We start from the raw sequence: 14,801 nt of genomic DNA on the forward strand, positions 1-14,801 counted from the left end.
AAATTTGATTGTCAGCGTTTTTTTCCATTGACCACTGTCTCCAGGTTCAGTGCCTGAGCACTGCTGCTACTTCTTCCCCCATCTATCTCCAGCATCCAATGAGTGTCCAGCTTCTAAGACCCCTTACTTTGGTGCTGATCATAATCTCAAAATACATAATCCTGAATGTCAAAATCCTGAACTCTTTAAGGTCTAACGTCCCTAACATCTAAAATTTCAATAGATTAAAATCTTTGAAATTCTGTGAGACAAATTCTGGGGAAGGGATTCATGTGTTTTCAGTTGTATGCAGTGTACTTGCATCATGACAGGCAGAACTATTACCTTGTTACTGTCTTTACTAGGAAATTACGGTTTAAGGAGATTCGTATGGGTGCCAAGTTGACAAGAAGTAGACTTGGGGACATAATTTTAGGTGGCAACTTGCCTGGATTAAGGAATACTAGAAACCTAGTAAGACATTATTTTCAGTGTATCTGTGAGAGTCTTTCTAGGGGAGACATGTATATGAGTCTCAGTGGACTAAGTGGGAAAGATCTGTCCTCATGTTGGCAGGGGCCATCCACTCAGCCAGGGGCCTATAGAGAACCGAGAAGGCAAATTAGTCCCTCTCAGAGCTGGGACAAATTTTCTGCTGCTGCCTCGGACATCAGAAATTTGACACCACAAAGTACATTATCACAGCATTAACTGTGTGTAAGCATTGTGCATGGATGTAAAAATGTAGAAACTTCCTCAATAAAGGAAGCGATGTACTCTTTGTATGTCTGCATTTGTCAAATATAAAATTTCTGAGAATCTTGGCTCTTTGGGCTACTGTGTATGTGGTGGTGACCCATTGAAGGGTTTTTTTGGTGTGTGTGTGTGTGTGTGTGTGTGTGTGTGTGTGTTTTGTTTTGTTTTTAAAACAGAGTCTTGCTCTGTCGCTCAGGCTGGAGTGCAGTGGCACCATCTCAGCTCACTGCAACTTCTGCCTCCTGGGTTCAAGCGATTCTCCTGCCTCAGCCTCTCAAGTAGCTGGGACTACAGGCACCCACCACCACACCTGGCTAATTTTGTATTTTTGTAGAGACAGGGTTTCACCATGTTGGCCAGGCTGGTCTTGAACTCCTGACTTTAGGTGATCCGCCCATGTTGGCCTCCCAAAGTGCTGGTATTGCAGACGTGAGCCACCATGCCCAGCCAAGTTTTGTTTTTTGTTTTTTTTGTTGTTGTTTTCTTTTGAGATGGAGTCTTGCTCTGTTGCCCCAGCTGGAGTGCAGTTTTCATGATCTCGGCTCACTGTAATCTCCACCTACTGGATTCAAGCAATTCTCCTGCCTCAGCCTCCTGAGTAGCTGGGATCATAGGTGCCTACCACCATGCCTGGCTAATTTTTGTATTTTTGGTAGAGATGGGGTTTCACCATGTTGGTCAGGCTGGTCTCAAACTCCTGACCTGAAGTGATCTGCCCGCCTCGGCCTCCCAAAGTGCTGGGATTACAGGGTAAGCCACTGTGCCCGGCCCCCCATTGAAGTTTTTGATTGATCTCGTCAGAAGACTTATGTTGTCTATCACAGTATTTCAGATGACTGCAGTTATAAAGCTGGGTGTATGCTTTTATATATTTAGCTTTTTCACCCATTTCTTTGTGAATACAGTTCATCTGCTCATAACTGTTATATCCACGCAGTTGTCATTAGTATGCCTGAGTTTTTATGCTTGCAAAAAATGTTATTTCCTATTTCATTGTGTGAAGTGGCCTACAAAGTGTTCTCTTGTGTTACGTTTCTCAAATAAATCCCCTTTTAAAAATGTAAATAAATGTTTTTGAGATAATTTTTAAGATTTTTTTCCCTACGTTATATTTTCAAGATTTTGAGATTTTGGGATTGCAATTTTCTGGATTTTTAGACTTCAGGGATTTTGATCTTTCAGTATTTCAACATTTGAGATTATGGCATTCAGAATTGTTTTTCAGGATTATGGTCCAAACTTCTTTTCTGTCCATGCTCACGCCACGGTGTTCTGCCCTGCAGTCTTCCAGCTTTGACCGCTCCAGCACCCAGAGCCCTGTCCTCATTATAAGCCAGGTTGGACTGTTGACAGGAACCAGGTGTTTGGCTTTATATTAGGCAAGGCATTTCCTTCACTCACTTTTAAGTGGCCACCCATGCTCAATTCAAACAAATTAACTTCTGTCTTCAGGTCACTCAAAGCTCTATATTAAATAGCGAAGCCTTCATTCCTGACAACATTAATTTACCTTTGAGGACTCTCCACCTCAGCAGTCACAGCCATACCGCCTTTTAGCTGGTACCATGGGACTTGTTGCTCTGTTGTCATAACATTTCTTCTTTCTGCCTCGAAGAGAGTGAGCAACAATGAAGTTATTATTTGGGTAACTTATTTCAGTCCTGCTTCTAGCAGCTCAACATATAAACAGGAAGAAGTAGGGTCTCCTGCCAACTGGGCAATAGTATTCATTACTGGATCTTGGGAGTCTTATTTTCTTGAACTGGCCTGCAGATGCTTGTCCTTCCTAATCCAGAAATCCATGTCTGTCAGCATCCTTTCTTTCTCAACAAAATTGCTAAGTCTGCTATTTGAGTTTACCCTATTTATAATCTAATGTGTTAGTCTGTTACAGTTTCCTAGACGCTGGTAAAGACATAAAAATTACACAAATAATACAGAGAGTTCTGTTCTCATCCAGCTTCCCCCAAAGATAGCATTTTAACCATATTATTAAAACCTTGAAGTTGACATTGGTACAATACTATTACTAAACTGTTGATAGACCTTGTTTGGAGTTTACCAGTACTTGCATGCACTGTTTATTTTTCCCTTATTTTTTCACTTTTAACCTACCTTAATATTTAAAATGGGTTTCTCATTAATAGCACATACCTTGGTCTTGCTTTTTAAATTTTAATTAATGCATAGTATTTGTACATATTTATATAGGGCACATGTGATATTGTTACATGCATAGAATGTGATGATCAATTTAGGGTATTTATTCCTATATATTAGGAACATTCCAAGTCCTCTCTTCTAGTTATTTTGAAATATATAATACATTGTTGTTAACTATTAACTATAGTCACCCAACTTTGTATCAAACATTAGAACTTTAACTGTATGTTTGTACCCATTAACCAACCTCTCTTCATAGCCACTCCCACCCATATCCCCTTCCCATCCTCTGATAGCTATCATTCTACTCACTACCTCCATGAGGTCAACTTTCTTAGCTCCCATATATGAGTGAGAACATGCAGTATTTGTCTCTCTCTGCCTGGCTTATTTAATGTCCTCCAGATCCATCCATGTTGCCGTAAATGACATGATTTCATTCTTTTTTATGACTGAATAGTACTCCATTGTGTACGTAGACCACATTTCCTTTGTCTGTTCATGGTCACTTAGGTTGATTCCTTATCTTTGCTGTCAGTAGAGCTGTCAGAAACATGGGAGTGCATGTATCCTTCTGGTATACTGATTTCCTTTGGATAAATGCCCAGTAGAAGAATTGCTAGGTGGTATGGTAGTTCTATTTTTAGTTTTTTTCTCTATTGTTTTCCATAGTGGCTGAACTAATTTACATTTTCACCAACAGTTTGAGTTCCCTTTTCTGTACATCCTCACCAGCATCTGTAATTTTTTGCTTTTTAACAATACTTATGCTAATGTAAAGTGAGACCGCATTATGATGATTTATTATTATTGCATCAGTCAACCTTTAATGTTCAAAAAAGGCATGGATGCAGAGCATAGGAGATGTGGCAGGGTCTCGGGCCTTGGTCCAGAAATGAGGGAGAGATGAACACAAACCAGACACTTTCAACTGGCCACACAGTCTGGGAGGGCAGGGAGAAACAGATTTGGACATTCATAAAAAAATAAAACCTAAAATCAAGCACTCCCTTTTGTGCCCATTGAAGAGTTTGATATAGGAAACTCAGTCACCACCCTGGAGACTGGAGGGGAGATCCCCCTCCCCCGCCAACACCAAAAAGCAAGCTTGGCACACACAAAGGGCTTAGGGAGGGGCATTCTGCCTCCCCACCAGCCCCAAGAAGGGACTTGAAAATAAAAGAATAAGCTGGATCCCCTACCCCTACATTGTCAACCCTACACTTGAGAGTTTTGAAGGCCAGCCAACTAACGACAGGGGCTGCTCTAAGAGAACACCAGAGGAATGAGAAAATGGAGGGCTAAGCAGGGAGCAGACAGGAGAAAAATGTAATGGAAAAAAAAAAAAATTTCAAGCTAATCCTACCCCCAACATCCTCCTATCACGATCTCAGGCAGGAAGAACAAAAGAAGGTAATCCACAAAGACACAGCCCTTACTTAGAATTTCTGACAGACAGCAAGACAAGTCTGCTCCCCACTCCCACACACCACACACAGACACATTTCAGGGCGCCCTAAAGAACGCATCCCCACCCCACCCTCTGCCCCAAGCCATAGAATCACAGTTCAGTGGAATATTCTCCTGGTGTTAGATCAATCCCTCTACCTTCCTTCCTGTCCCTTTCTCCTTGACAGTCCCACCACAGTCCCCCTGCAGCCTCCTGGCCCTCCCAGCATCCACCTGGGCCAGGAAGAGGCAGCTGCACAGTTTTAGTTCCACCTCCAGAGACCTATTTCTTTTCCTCAGCCCTCCTAGTCTTTTGGCCTCGTAGTCTGTTGAGGGCTTTTTCTTTTGTATAGGGAAAAAAAGAGAAAAGGGAGAGGTGGGAGAGATTTTCCTAGTGCAATACAACCAAAAAATATTTTTAAAGTCTTGAAAAACAAATATAAAGCAGCCTTCTTCCCCAGGCAACTGAACAGAAAGGTTTGGTTGTGTTGACTGCCACATACACATGAAAACGAATATACAGTCCATGCAGTAGCACAGCCATTGGAGAAGACATCCTGATGTCCTGATTTGCCCCAGTGCAAAACAGTCCTAGCAACGCCCCCTGCTTGCCATCGCTGCCACCGCCACTGACATCTTCACTGTGGCCACCTAGCCTGACTTGAAGAGGAGGATTGTAACTTGACTCAAGTAAAAATAGATGAGGTGCTTTGTCTTGTGTGTGACGTAGCTGCCAAATTTCGGCCCACGATACAATGCCAGGTAGGGCTATATTTCTTGTCAAATTCCTTCTTGATATAGGCTGCAATGTCCTTCTCTATGTTGTACTTCTCCATGGCCTGCGTGGCGCAGTCAATGACATCCTGTTGCATATCCTCAGACGTGTCTGCGGTCTTGATCACTGCCTTCCAGTCAGACATCGTGACACTTCACGGAGGCGAGTCCGCACGGGCCCGTGGGAAGCAGCGATGGCCTAAGGCAGAGCGCAGGCAGCAGGCAGCGGCGGTGACTCCTGGGCTCCTCCTGCAGCCACTGCCACTACGGTCTCCCGCTCCCACAGCCCCGGGCCAGTCGCTACCCGCCACGGTCCGCCCTTGGAGTTGCCCGCGCGGCCTGCCAGCCTGCCCGGTCCGCGCTGGCGCCGCACAGCTACGCTCTGCTCTGCCGCTCTCTTTTTATTTTGTTTTTAGATGGAGTCTGGCTCTGTCACACAGGCCGGAGTGCAGTGGTGCGATCTCAGCTTACTGCAACTTCCGCCTCCCGGGTTCAAGCGATTCTCCTGCCTCAGCCTTCCAAGTAACTGGGACTACAGGTGCACGCCACCACGCCTGACTTATATATGATATATAGTATATGTTTATATGATATATAAGCATACGTTTATATATATTAATATATAATGCTATATGATATATAGTAATCTGTATTACATATAATCTAGATTATATATATTATATAATATACATTATAATATAATCTATATATAACTATAATTATATATATAATTATATGTAATATAGTTATATATAGATATTATATATTTTATAATTATAACTATATATGATATAGATTATATTATAATATGGCTTATATATAATATAGATAACTATATTATATATAATTCTATATAATATAGCTTATATTATATAGCTTATATAATATAGCTTATATAAATATATTACATGTTATATAAAATATATAGTTTATATATATATGTATATATTTTTTTGAGACAAGAATCTCACTCTGTCACCCAGGCTGGAGTGCAGTGGTGCGACCTCAGCCCACTGCAGCCTCCGCCTCCTGGGTTCAAGCGATTCTCCTGCCTGCCTCAGCCTACTGAGTAGCTGGGATTACAGGCACCGTGCCACCACGCCCAGCTAATTATTTGTGTATTTTTAGTAGAGATGGGGTTTCACCATGTTGGTCAGGCTGGTCTCAAACTCCTGACCTCGTGACCTGCCCGCCTCGGCCTCCCAAAGTGCTGGGATTACAGGCGTGAGCCACTGCTCCCCGCCTTGTATTTTTAATAGAGACAGGGTTTCGCCATGTTGGCCAGGCTGGTCTTGAACTCCTGGCCTCAGGTGATCCACCCACCTCAGCCTCCCAAAGTTCTGGGATTACAGGCGTGAGCCACCGCGCCCAGCGCCTCATGATTTTTCTCTGATGAAGAGTGATGTTGAACATTTCCTGTTGACCATTTATATGTCTTCTTTTAAGAAATGTGTATTCATAGACATTTACAGAACTCTCCACCCCAAATAAACAGAATATACATTCTTCTTAGCACATCGCACTTATTCTAAAATTGACCATATAATTGGAAGTAAAGCACTCCTCAGCAAATGTAAAAGAACAGAAATCACAACAAACTGTCTCTCAGACCACAGTGCAATCAAAGTAGAACTCAGGATTAAGAAACTCATTCAAAACCACACAACTACATGGAAACTGAACAACTTACTCCTGAATGACTACTGGGTAAATAACAAAATGAAGGCAGAAATAAAGATGTTCTTTGAAACCAATGAGAACAAAGACACAATGTACCAGAATCGCTGGGACACATTTAAAGCAGTGTGTAGAGGGAAATTTATAGCACTAAATGCCCACAAGAGAAAGCAGGAAAGATCTAAAATCGACATCACAATTAAAAGAACTAGAGAAGCAAGAGCAAACAAATTCAAAAGCTAGCAGAAGGCAAGAAACTAAGAGCAGAATTGAAAGAGATAGAGACACAAAAAATCTTTCAAAAAAAAAAATGAATCTAGGGGCTGGTTTTTTGAAAAGATCAACAAAAATGACAGACCGCTAACAAGACTAATAAAGAAGAAAAGAGAGAAGAATCAAATAGATGCAATAAAAAAATGATAAACAGGATATCACCACCGATCCCACAGAACTACAAACTACCATCAGAATACTATAAACACCTCTACGCAAATAAACTAGAAAATCTAGAAGAAATGGATAAATTCCTGGACACATACACCCTCCCAAGACTAAACCAGGAAGAAGTTGAATCTCTGAATAAACCAATAACAGTCTCTGAAATTGAGGCAATAATTAATAGCCTACTAACCAAAAAAAGTCCAGGACCAGACGGATTCACAGCCGAATTCTACCAGTGGTACAAAGAGGAGCTAGTACTATCCTTTCTGAAACTATTCCAATCAATAGAAAAAGAGGGAATCCTCCCTAACTCATTTTATGAGGCCAACTTCATCCTGATACCAAGCCCTGGCAGAGACACAACAAAAAAAGAGAGTTTTAGACCAATATCCCTGATGAACATCGACGTGAAAATCCTCAATAATATACTGGCAAACCGAATCCAGCAGCACATCAAAAAGCTTATATGCCACGATCAAGTCGGCTTCATCCCTGGGATGCAAAGGCTGGTTCAACATACGCAAATCAATAAACGTAATTCATCGCAAAACAGAACCAATGACAAAAACCACATGATTATCTCAATGGATGCAGAAAAGGCCTTCAACAAAATTCAACAGCCCTTCATGCTAAAAACTCTCAATAAACTAGGTATTCATGGAACGTATCTCAACATAATAAGGGCTATTTATGACAAACCCACAGCCAGTATCATACTGAATGGGCAAAAACCGGAAGCATTCCCTTTGAGAACCTGCACAAGACAAGGATGCCCTCTCTCACCACTCCTATTAAACATAATGTTGGAAGTTCTGGCCAGGGCAATCAGGCAAGAGAAAGACATAAAGGGTGTTCAATTAGGAAATGAGGAAGTCAAATTGTCCCTGTTTGCAGATGACATGGTTGTATATTTAGAAAACCCCATTGTCTCAGCCCAAAATCTCCTTAAGCTGATAAGCAACTTCAGCAATGTCTCAGGATACAAAATCAATGTGCAAAAATCACAAGCATTCCTATACACCATTAACAAACAGAGAGCCAAATCATGAGTGAACTCCTATTCACAATTGCTACAAACAATAAAATACCTAGGAATCCAACTTACAAGGGATGTGAAGGACCTCTTCAAGAACTACAAACCACTGCTCAATGAAATAAAAGAGGACACAAACAAATGGAAGAATATTCTATGCTCATGGATAGGAAAAATCAATATTGTGAAAATGGCCATACTGTTCAAAGTAATTTATAGATTCAATTCCATTTCCATCAAGCATCCCCATCAAGCTACCAATGACTGTCTTCACAGAATTGGAAAAAACTACTTTAAAGTTCACATGGAACCAAAAAAGAGCCTGCATTGCCAAGACAAACCTAAGCAAAAAGAACAAAGCTGGAGGCATCACGCTACCTGACTTCAAACTATACTACAAGGCTACAGTAACCAAAACAGCATGGTACTAGTACTAAAACAAAGATATATAGACAATGGAAAAGAACAGAGGCCTCAGAAGTAATGCCACACATCTACAACCACCTGATCTTTGACAGACCTGTACAAGAAATGGGGGAAGGATTCCCTATTTAATAAATGATGCTGGGAAAACTGGCTAGCCATGTGTAGAAAGCTGAAACTGGATCTCTTCCTTACACCTTACAGAAAAATTAATTCAAGAGGGATTAAAGACTTAAATGTTAGACCTAAAACCATAAAATCCCTAGAAGAAAACCTAGGCAATACCATTCAGGACATAGGCATAGGCAAGGACTTCATGGCTAAAACACCAAAAGCAATGGCAACAAAGGCCAAAATAGGTAAATGGGATCTAATTAAACTAAAGAGCTTCTGCACGGCAAAAGAAACTACCATCAGAGGGAACAGGCAACCTACAGAACGGGAGAAAATTTTTGCAATCTACCCATCTGACAAAGGGCTAATATCCAGAATCTACAAAGAACTCAAAGAAATTTACAAGAAAAAAACAACCCCATCAAAAAGTGGGCAAAGGATATGAACAGACACTTCTCAAAAGAAGACATTTATGTAGACAACAGACACATGAAAAAATGCTCATCATCACTGGCTATCAGAGAAATGCAAATCAAAACCACAATGAGATACCATCTCGTGCCAGTTAAAATGGCAATCATTAAAAAGTCAAGAAACAACAGATGCTGGAGAGGATGTGGAGAAACAGGAAAGCTTTTACACTGTTGATGGGAGTGTAAATTAGTTCCACCATTGTGGTAGACAGTGTAGCGATTCCTCAAGGATCTAGAACTAGAATTACCATTTGACTCAGCAATCCCATTACTGGGTATATACCAAAAGGATTATAAATCATACTACTATAAAGACACATACATATGTCTGTTTATTGTAGCACTATTCACAATAGTAAAGATTTGAAACCAACCCAAATGTCCATCAATGATAGACTGGATTAAGAAAATGTGGCACATATACACCATGGAATACTATGCAGCCATAAAAAAGGATGAGTTCATATCCTTTGCAGGGACATGGATGAAGCTGGAAACCATCATTCTGAGCAAACTATCACAAGGACAGAAAACCAAACACCACATGTTCTCACTCATAGGTGGGAACTGAACAATGAGATCACATGGGCACAGGGTGGGGAACATCACACACCAGGGCCTGTTGGGGGTTAGGGGTTTCAGGGAGGGCCTAATGTAAATGATGAGTTAATGGGTGCAGCAAACCAACATGGCACATGTATACCTATGTATCAAACCTGAATGTTGTGCACATGTACCCTAGAACTTAAAGTATAATAATAATAAAAGAAATATTTACATACATATGAAGACACAGAAAAAGGAAAGGGAGTCGCACAGAAAAGAGGCCAGTAACTGCACACACTTTCTTCCAAACTCAGTACCTTGGCTATATTAATTTACCTTCTATATTATTAAACAATTATTATGTAGTATGTGTCCTATCTACTATGTTCATATTTTAAATAAAATCGGAAATGTAAAAAAAAAAAAATGTTCATGTTCTTTGCCCACTTTTTAATGAGATTATTTGTTGTTGTTTTACTCTTCTTGGACTTCCTATATATTCTGGATATTAGTCCCTTGTCAGAGAAATAGTTTGCAGATATTTTCTCCCATTCAACAGGCTGTCTCTTCAGTCTGTTTATTGTTTCCTTTACTATGCAGAAGCTTTTTAGTTTAGTATGGTCCCACTCATCTAATTTTGTTTTCGTTGCCTGTGCTTTTGACGTCCTAGCGCCATAAAATCTTTGCCTAGATCAATGTCCTGGTGTTTTTCATGTTTTCTTCTAGTAGTCTTATGCTTTCAGGACTTATGTTTAAGTATTTACTCCATCTTGAACTGGTTTTTGGTTGTGGTGAGAGGTAGGGGGTCCTCTTTCATTCTTCTGCATATGTATATCCAGTTTTTCTAGCACAATTTATTGAAGAGGGTGTTCTTTACCCAATATTCTTCACACCTTTGTTGAAAATCAGTCAGCTATAAATACACGGATTTCTTTCTGTGTTCTTTGTTTTGCTCCACTGGTCTCTGTTTCTGTTTTTAAACTAATACCATGCTGTCTTGGTTACTATAGGCTTGTAATATATTTTGAAGTCAAGTAGTATGATGCCTCAAGCTCTTTTTGCTCTGGATTCCTTTGGCTATTTGGGCTCTTTTTGGTCCCATATGAATTTTAGGATTTTTTTTTCCTATTTATGTGAAGAATTGCATTGGCATTTTGATACAGATTGTATTCAGTCTGTAGAATGCTTTGGGCAGTATGGTCATTTTAATAATATTAATTCTTATGATCCACATGCTTGGGATGTCTTTCCATTTGTTTGTGTCCTTTTCAGTTTCTTTTATCAATGTTTGGGAGTTTTCCTTGTAGAGGTCTTTTACCTCCTTGGTTAAATTTATTCCTAGGTATTTAAATTTTTTTTTAACTATTTTAAGTGGGATTGCCTTCTTGATTTCTTTCTCAGCTAGTTTATTATTGGTGTGTAGAAACACTACTGATTTCTGAGGCCGGGCACTGTGGCTCATGCCTGTAATCCCAGCACTTTGGGAGGCCAAGATGGGGAGATCACTTGAGCCCAGGAGTCCAAGACCAGCCTAAGCAACATAGCGACACCCCATCTCTAGTTTAAAAAACCAAAAACACTACTGATTTTTGTATGCTGATTTTGTATCTTACAACTTTACCAAATTTATTCATCAGATCTAAGCATTTTTTGGTGGAGTCTTTAGGTTGTTCTTCTAGATACAAGATTATGTCATCCGCAAAGAGATACAATTTGACCTCCCCTTTGTTAATGTGGATTGCTTTTATTTATTTATTTAAAGTTTTAAAAAAGTTTAATGGAGCCAATAAGGCATATAAATTGTGTTCTGGCTGGATGCGTTTTATTTCTTTCATTCGCCTGATTGCTCTGTCTGGGATTTCCAGTACTGTGTTGACTAGGAGTGCTGAAAGTAGGCATCCCTGTCTTGTTCCAATTCTTAGCGGAAAAGCATTCAGCTGTTCCTCATTCTGTATGATGTTAACTGTGTGTCATATATGACCTTTATTATGTTGACGTACATTTCTTCTATGTCTAGTTTGTTGAGATTTTTTATCATGAAGGGATGTTGAATTTTATTAAATCCTTTTTCTGTATCTATTGAGATGATCATACAGTATTTGTCCTTCATTCTGTTGATGTGATGTAGCACGTTTATTGATTTGCATACGTTGAATCATCCTTGAATCCCTGGGATAAATCTTAGTTGATCATGGTGTATTATCTTCTTGATATGTTGTTGGATTGAGTTTGCTAGTATTTGTTGAGGTTTTTTTTTTTTTTGAGATGGAATCTCTCTTTCACCCAGGATGGAGTGGTGCAGTGGTGCAATCTTGGCTCACTGCAACCTCCACCTCCCAGCTTCAAGCGATTCTCCTGCCTCAGCCTCCTGAGTAGCTGGGACTACAGGTGCTAATTTTTGTATTTTTAGTAGAGACGAGGTTTCATCATGTTGACCAGGATGGTCTCGATCTCCTGCCCTCGTGATCCACCCACCTCGGCCTCCCAAAGTGCTGAGATTACAGGTGTAAGCCACCCGCCCAGCCTTGTTGAGGAGTTTTGTGTGCATGTTCTTCAGAGATATTGGCCTGTACTTTTTTGTTGAGTCTCTGTCTGGTTTTAGTATCAGGGTTATGCTGGCCTTGCAAAATGAGTTATGGAGAATTCTCTCTTTAATTTTTTGGAATAGTTTGAGGAGAATTGGTGTTAGTTCTTAGAAAGTTCGGTAGAATTTGGCAATTAAGCCATCCAGTCTTGCACATTTCTTTGTTGGGAGATTTTTTAAATTACCATTTCAACTTCATTACTTGTTATTGGTCTGTTCAGGTTTTCTATGTCTTTTTAATTCAATCTTGGTAGGTTGTATATGTTCAGGAATTTATTCATTTCCACTAGGTTTTTCAGTTTATTAGTGTTTACTTGTTAATAACATCTGATAATCTTTTATGTTTCTGTGGTATCAGTTGTAATGTCTCCTTTTTCATATCTTATTCTATTTCTTTAGGGTTTTCTAGGTATACAATCTCTTTTTTTCTTGGTTAGTCTAGCTAACAGTATCCATTTTATTTATCCTCTTTTAAAAGCCAACTTTTCTTTATTTCAATAGTTTTTGGGGTACAGGTGGTTTTTTGGTTACATGGAAAAGTAACCAAAAGTATCCATGGTTACATGGATAAGTTCTTCAGTGGTGATTTCTGAGATTTTGGCACACCCATCACTCAAGCAATGTACACTGCTTTTATCCCAGTATGTAGTCTTTTATCCCGCACTGCCCCCTCCGAATCCCCAAAGTCCATTATATCATTCTTCTACCTTTGCATCTTGATAGCTTAGCTCCCACTTATAAGTGAGAACATGCCATATTTGGTTTTCCATTCCTGATTACCTCACTTAGAATAATGGCCTCCAGCTCCATTCAACTTGCTGCAGAAGACATTATTGTATTCCTTTCTGTGGCTGAGTAGTATTCCATGGGGTATATATACCACATTTTCTTTATCCACTTGTTGGTTGGTGGGTTACTTAGGTTGGGTTCATTATGTTTGCAATTGTGAACTGTGCTACTATAAACATGCATGTGCATGTGTCTTTTTCATATAATAACTTCTTTTCCTTTGAGTAGATACCCAGTAGTGGGATTGCTGGATCAGATGGTAATTCTACTTTTAGGAATCTCCATACTGTTTTCCATAGTGGTTGTACTAGTTTACATTCCCACCAGCAGTGTAAAAATATGCCCTTTTCACCAAATCCACACCAATATCTACTGTTTTTTGACTTTTTAATTATGACCATTCTTGCAGGAGTAAGTTGGTATCATTGTGGTTTTAATTTGCATTCCTCTGATACTTAAGGATGTTAAGCATTTTTCATATGTTTGTTGGCTGTTTGTATATCTTCTTTTGAAAATTGTCTATTTGTGTCTTTTACCCACTTTTTGATGAGATTGTTTTTTTTCTTGCTGATTTGTTCAAATTCATTGTAGATTCTGGATATTAGTCCTTTTTCAGATGCATAGTTTGCAAATATTTTCTCCTACTGTGTGTTATCTCTGCTATTTCTTTTGCTGTGCAGAAGCTTTTTAGTTTAATTAGGTCCCATTTATTTATATTTATTTTTGTTGCACTTGCTTTTGGGGCCTTAGTCATGAGTGTTTGCCTAAGCTAATGTCCAGAACAGTTTTTCTGATGTTCTACAATTTTTATAGTTTCAGGTTTTAGATTTAAGTCTTTGATCCATCTTAAGTTGATTTTTGTATAAGGTGAGAGATGAGGATCCAGTTTCATTCTTCTACATGTGGCTTGCCAATTTTTCCAGTACCAGTTATTGAATAGGGTATCCCTTCCGCAATTTATGTTTTTGTGTGCTTCATCAATGATCAGTTAGGTGTAAGTATTTGGTTTTATTTCTGTGCTCTCTATTCTGTTGCATTGGTCTACGTGCCTGTTTTTATACTGGTTCCATGCTGTTTTGGTAACTTTAGCCTTACAGTACAGAGTACAGTCGAAGTTGGGTAATGTGATGCCTACAGATTTGTTCTTTTTGCTTAGTATTGCTTTGGCTGTGCAGGCTCATTTCGGGTTTTATATAAATTTTAGGAGTTTTTTCTAGTTCTGTGAATAATGATGATGATATTTTGATGGGAACTGCATTGAATGTGTAGAAAGCTTTAGGCAGTGTAGTCATTTTCACAATATTGATTCTACCCATCCACGATCATGGAATGTGTTTCCATTTGTGTTATCTATTATTTCTTTCAGCAGTGTCTTGTAGTCTTCCTTATAAACATCTTTCACCTCCTTGGTTAAGTATATTCCTAGGTATTTTATTTTATTTTTTGCAGCTATTGTAAAAGGGATTGAGTTCTTGATTTGATTCTCAGCTTGATTGTTGTTGGCATATAGCAGTGCTACTGATTTATGTACACTGATTTTGTATCCTGAGACTTTACTGAGTTTGTTTATCAGATCTAGGAGCTTTTTGGATGAGTCTTT

General features: G+C 39.3%; 1 long non-coding RNA gene and 1 pseudogene across 3 annotated transcripts in view; both read right to left on the minus strand.

The window, feature by feature from the left end:
• LOC105498689 (uncharacterized) overlaps positions 1 to 14,801 on the minus strand; it is a 49,131-nt gene that overhangs the window by 16,837 nt on the left and 17,493 nt on the right. For 2 of the 3 annotated variants that reach the window (XR_011612446.1, XR_011612445.1), the window contains exon 2: positions 2,246 to 2,339. This is a non-coding gene — a long non-coding RNA (uncharacterized lncRNA). Of the gene's footprint in view, positions 1 to 2,245; positions 2,344 to 14,801 lie in introns of those variants that run through there. The other variant, XR_011612447.1, reaches the window with a different exon arrangement.
• LOC105498687 (dynein light chain 2, cytoplasmic pseudogene) lies at positions 2,347 to 5,337 on the minus strand (annotated as a pseudogene).

This window comes from Macaca nemestrina, chromosome 14 (genome assembly GCF_043159975.1).
Source record: "Macaca nemestrina isolate mMacNem1 chromosome 14, mMacNem.hap1, whole genome shotgun sequence".
NCBI classification, from domain to species: Eukaryota; Metazoa; Chordata; class Mammalia; order Primates; family Cercopithecidae; genus Macaca; species Macaca nemestrina.